We start from the raw sequence: 6,461 nt of genomic DNA on the forward strand, positions 1-6,461 counted from the left end.
ATCATTATAATTCTAATTCTTTTTGATCATATTGATCCATGTTTTCCTTAGCTTTTACCCAATATATATATTTTATCATTGATCTATGAATATCTCTAGATCATCATATAAATCATTTATGTCAAAATAAAATTCATCATAAAAATTATCTTGTATATCTAATTCAGTGCAACCTTGAGTTCTTACTTCTATTACCTCATACGTTACTAATATATCATAAATACTTGTTTTTATATCTGTATTAACATCTTTTAATATATAGAGTATTAATATCTTGTAATCAACATCATGTTCCAGTAGATAAGTATTCATTTAATTATTTTCAACATTTCACTACAATTTTATTCCTTCCAACCTCTTAATGGATTATACTTATTTATTATGTAATAATAATGGTTTAATAATCATCTCGTCTGATCAATACTACAGTTTTCTTCTTTGATTAGTTACCCCAACAGCGCCTCAACTTTGTTTACTCCCCTAAATGGCCTTCTTGCCTATCGGTTTCAACCTTAGGATGACATAGTCTGGCATACTCATTCCCAGAATATTTCTGTAGCAAACATTTTAAACATGGTTATTATAACTTTTAAGACATGATAAACAATCATAATCAATAAGTGATTATCAGAAATAAATAGATTTAGCTACTCATGAAGATAAACGAATATACCTGTTCTTGTAGATTTGTCATCACTGAATTTTCCATATCTTATTTTTTGGTGAACTAGCTCTGATACTAATGTGGGGGTGGAAGCGGTAATAGAGAGATGTAGTAGATAGGAAAGAAGATTGATTTTATTGTTAGATAAAGCCCTCTATTTATACTATCAAACTTACATATCTGGCCAATATAAATGGCCGACACTTACTTTACACATGGCCTATATTAATTCGGCCGACACAAAACGACAAACTACTAGTGGCCCTTTACTTTATTGCTGGCCGACATAACATTACATATGGCCATCTTATCTTCTGGCCGACGCTTCATGACAAACTATTTTAATAAAGACATGAAGATAAAATTACAAAAAAAATAAAATTACAAAATATTCATAGTGGTATTTGACATGCATATAAGATTTTGATGTGTGGATTCACAAAGATGCTCATCACTTTTATAAGTCTTGTGACCGTTACAAAAGAGAAAGAGGGATTACAAAAAGGCAGGAGGTTCGTATTAATCAAATTTTTTATAATTGAGTTGTTTGATGTATTGGGCATTGATTTTATGGGTCGATTCATGAGTTCATATGGGATGAAGTTGTCACGGCCCGAGCTACCCCTGAGACGCGGACACGAAACATAGGACCACAAGCGATCCCAAGCTAACCCTGCTGGCTTGATTATGAGCATAATAAAGATAATAAACTACTTGTGAAGATAAATCATAATTTATAATTAAATGATGGGGAATACACATATGCTAAACCGTATATAATATGAAGAATGATGAGTTTAATACAATGATGTTACTAACTCAACACTTAGCTCAAACTATGTTTGAAATAAGCCTCTAACTGACTAGAAATACTGGGATAAGCCCCATCAAATCTAGAAAAAATAGAAACTAAATAACTAAAGACTAAAATGAAACTCATAATTTTTGTCCTCTGAAAATGAGGATTCACCATTGAATTTGCAGAACTAGAGATCAGAAATATGATCTATGCGTGTTCTGGATGCTAAGAACCTCAACCTACATCACGAGAAGATGTAGCACACATATGCATTAGTACTTGAAAGGTACGAATCATGTAGGGTAGAGTAAAGATGAAATAAAATATAAGTGAACAAGTATAAAAACAAGTATAATAATCTTACATTATAACTAAGATAACTGGATGCAATGACCAATTTATAACATACTCAAATTTAATACTGAATATACTAATAAATGGTCAATGCAGAGAGAATGACTGAAAAACAGAGTTGTTAATAACCGGTACTAAAACCATGTGAGGTAAATGTGGAGTCCAATCTATACGCCCCATCTAGAGGACACAATATACCTTTCCAGAGGTATAAAGGCATGTTGGCGTGATCAGTAAACTTATTGCCCAAAGAGGGGACTTACAACCAACTTGGCTAGTAGTTTTGGGCTTATTAGGTACGCTAAACCCTAGTCGAACTAGGTATTATGCTACTCCTAATGAATTTTGTAAATTAACTTATTATGTCTACGATTTAGTAAATACTGTATATCTCGAAACTAAACATTCAAACAGAGAATGCAACAATTAATCTTGAAATATGCATTTATAATTGACGGTTGTGAGGACAAACCGTGCATTAGGCTAAACTCTGTCGATGGTCTCATCCATTGAGCCTGCAGATTTTACTTAAAATGTTTTTTTTTTCATTTTTAACTAATGGTTGTTGCATTATATCCCTCTTTTGAATATTCGTCCTCGAAGGAAGACTATTCTAGCTAAAATAGAGGGAAAGAGTTGCAAACCCCACTATTAAACACATAGAACTGAGTTTCTGACAGTATTGAGTTCTGAGTACATGCAAATATGCTGAAAATGCAAGTACGAACTATGGAAACATTATTCTAAGATTAAATTTACGCATTATTGAGTGGAAAAGATAAGAGGAACTAGTACCTCAAGCTGGAGTTTAATTGGATGGAAACAGGTAAGGATACTTGACTTTCATGACTGCTTCTACTTCAAAAGTATCTCTCTATATGGACTTACTCCTCTCCAAAACCTTTACTAAAGTAACTTCTTTCTTTGTCAATATTGTCACCTAACATTCAAGAATATCAACTGGTACATCATCATAAAAAAGAATATCTTTCACTGCCACACTCTCCAATGGCACTATAGAGGCTGGATTACACACACACACACACTTCTTCAGGAGTGAGATGTGGAAAACCGAATACAGTGCTACTAATTCTGCTGGTAACTCTAACTCATATTCCACCTTGCCAACCCTGTTAATGATCTTGTAAGGTCCTACGTATCAAGGACTGAGCTTCCTTTTTTTTCAAAATCTTCATCACATCTTTTATTGGTGAGATTTTCAGTAAAACAGAATCATCAACAGGGAACTCTAGTTCCCTTCTCCTTATATCTGCATAAGATTTCTGACGTCTTTGGGCTTTCTTAAGTCTATATCTAATGATTTGTACTTTATCCACAGAATAAATGACTGAGTCTGGACCTATCAAAGATCCTAAACCTACATCAAACCAACAAATAGGAGATCTACATCTACTCCTATATAAAGCCTCAAAAGGGGCCCTGTGAATGCTAGAATGGTAGATATTATTGTAGGAAAACTCAATAAGAGGAGGGTGATCATCCTAAATACCTTTGAAATAGATCACAGAAGCTCTCAACATATCATTTAAGGTATAAATAATACGCTCTGCCTCGTATCTGTGTATAAATTAAATGTTGTACTAAGGTTAACTAAGGTAGCAAGACCATTCTAAAATGACTTCAAGAAATTAGAGGTAAATTGAGGACCTCTATCTGAGATGACAGACAAAGGAACCTCATTAAACCTCACTATTTCATTAATGGAAAGACTTGGATATTCTTCTGCTGAATGTATATTCTTGACCGCCAAGAAGATAGAATACTTAGTTATACTATCAACTATAACCTAAATAAAGTCATGATGTTTGCGAGTATGTAGTAATCTTGTGATGAAGTACATATTGATTACATCCAACTTCCATGTAGGAATATCGATCTCTTGATTCATACCCCCTATTTTCTGATGTTCTACCTTGACTTTCCGGCAATTGGGGCACTTACTCACAAAGACTTAGTGGAACCTGGATGAATAGAATACCGAGAGTTATGGGTTTCTGCAAGAATATATTGTCTCAACTCGCCCACATCAGGAACACACAATCTACCATGGTATTGAAGTACACCATCTACCCCTTGGTATAAAACCTCCACTCTTTGAATATGGATTGAACCCTTAAATTCATGCTATATTAGATCATTGTCTTGCTTATCCTTAACCTCCACTACCTAAGACGATTCTACCCCATTCTAAACTGTTACACCATTTTCTGATATACTCATAAGGTAAAGTTCCAAGCGAGCATGCCTATGAACATCCTTGACTAGCTCCTTCATTTCTTCCTCAACATGGGCTACACTACCCATAGATAATGTCCTAAGAGCTTTTTTAACAACATTAGCCTTACCATGATGATAATTCACACTCGTATCATAAAACTTATGGAACTCTAGCCATCTCCGATGGAAGAAATTTCAACTATTTTTGGGTGAACACATACTGAAGGCTCTTATGGTCAGTTAATACATATACGTGAACACCATACAAGTAGTGTCTCTACATAATAAGTGCAAACACCACAGCAGCAAGCTTGACGTCATGAGTTGTATAGTTCTTCTCATGAACCTTATGTTTTCTATAAGCATAAGTTATAACCATACCTTTCAGCATAAACACACAACCTAGGCAAACATTGGATGCATCACACTAGATCACATAACCATTTGAACCCTCTGGTAGAGTCAATATAAGAGCTATAGTCACTCGTGTCCTCAATTCTGTAAGGTTTTTCAAACAGCCATTTGCCCATTGAAACTTGATAATCCTCTGAGTCAACCTAGTTCATAGTGAGGCTATGAATGAAAATACTTCCACGAACCCTCTTTAATATCCTTCTATACCTAAGAAACTTCTAATATATGTTGTAGAGGTAGGTACGATCCATTGTTTCACTGCTTCTATCTTCTGTGAATCTACTCGAATCCCTTCGCTAGATACAATGTAACTAAGGAAAGCGATGTATTGCAATAAAAACTGATATTTTCTAAATTTAGCAAATAACTGGCAATCCTTGAGAGTTTAACGAACAATTATCAAATGACTCGGATGTTCTTCCTCATTCCTAGAGTAAATGAGGATATCATCAATAAAGACAATAACAAAAAAGTCCAAGTACTGCTTGAACACTCTATTCATCAAATCCATGACAGCTGCACACCATTAGTTAACAAAAATAACATAACTAAAAATTCATAATGACCATACCTAGTTCTTAAGGCTATTGTTTTAATGTCACTATCTATGAATCTATGATCATGATAACCCGATCTGAGGTCTATCTTTGAGAAATGGCTAGGATCCTGAAGCTGGTAAAACAAGTAATTAATCTTGCGGTTGGTATACTTATTCTTGATTGTGACCTTGTTCAACTGTCTATAGTCAATGCACATTCAGAGAGAACCATCTTCTTTTTTACGAATAACACTAGTGCACTCCATGGTGAAATACTAGATCTAATGAAACCCTTGTCTAGAAGGTCTTTCAACTTCACTTTAAATTCCTTACGGTATGCTAGATCCATTTTATGTAAGGAGGAATAAAAATAAGATGGGTATCTTGAAGGAGATCAATTTCCAAAGTCGATTTCCCTCTCGTGAGTTACCCCGGGAAGATCTTTTGTAAATACTTATGGGAACTAACAAACTACTGGAATTGAATCAAGAGTTGGGGTTTCAAGGCTAGAATCCATAATCAAAACTGGATGATAGTGATAACCCTTTGGGCTCATTTTTCGGGCCTTAAAGAAAGAAATAAATCGACCCATAAGCGCTAAGCTACTACACTTCCATTTTAAGATTGATTCATCTGAAAACATAAAATGAAAAATCATAGTTCTAAAATCGACTGATGCATAACATGAATGTAACCAATCCATGCTTATAATGAAATAAAAGTTTACCATTTCTAACTCTACTAGATCTGCTAAGGTGACTTTCTGAGAGACTGTGACATGATAATTTTTGTAGATCCGTCTAGCTATAAATGGGTCACCTACTAGAGTAGAGATTCAGAAAGTTTGTGAGAGGGATTTTGACTAACACTAAATTGGACTGCTATACTGAGTTACAAAAGACAAAGTCATGTATGTTGTCTTTCCACTAAGTGCACCATATGTGACTCATATCCTTGAGTTGGTAGGATGCCAATCTCACCTATCACTACTAGATACTAAAATCATGCCAAAGATATATTAACCTTATCAATAAACTTCTGTGGGTCGTTACCAACTTGCGAACCTAAAAACATTGGCGGATATATCCTAACAAAATGACAAATTATGGCTGCCACTAATCAGTCATTTTTATTAGAAGGAACTAGAACCTTCTAATTTTTTCATGTTCTCCTACTTTGAGCGAAAAGTTGAATTGGTGTTCTAAAACTCTGCATTTGAACATCCTTATTTGGTACTAGAGAAAGTGTGATAGCATTGCGTACAATAGCATACCATGCCTAAAATCTACAAGAAAACATGATCTTAAGCACACAACATCAAGTTAGAAAGAAATTGGATCATACGTTACGCAGGACAAGGGTAATAATGAAGTAAGTTTTTTTCTAAAACACTTTATATCTTCCCTCTCACTATATGTAGTGCACTTCACACCGATGAAAAGGACACTACTTAG

The 6,461-nt window shown here is 34.5% G+C and overlaps 1 long non-coding RNA gene across 1 annotated transcript; it reads right to left on the minus strand.

Moving 5' to 3' along the window:
* Window positions 1-274: 274 nt before the first annotated feature.
* LOC138349129 (uncharacterized) lies at window positions 275-794 on the minus strand. Its single transcript, XR_011221719.1, has 2 exons — window positions 674-794; window positions 275-553 (listed from the first exon to the last, which is right to left on the minus strand). It is a non-coding gene; the product is annotated as an uncharacterized lncRNA (long non-coding RNA).
* Between the last annotated feature and the right edge of the window lie 5,667 nt (window positions 795-6,461).

Source organism: Solanum lycopersicum, chromosome 6 (assembly GCF_036512215.1).
Source record: "Solanum lycopersicum chromosome 6, SLM_r2.1".
Taxonomy (NCBI): Eukaryota; Viridiplantae; Streptophyta; class Magnoliopsida; order Solanales; family Solanaceae; genus Solanum; species Solanum lycopersicum.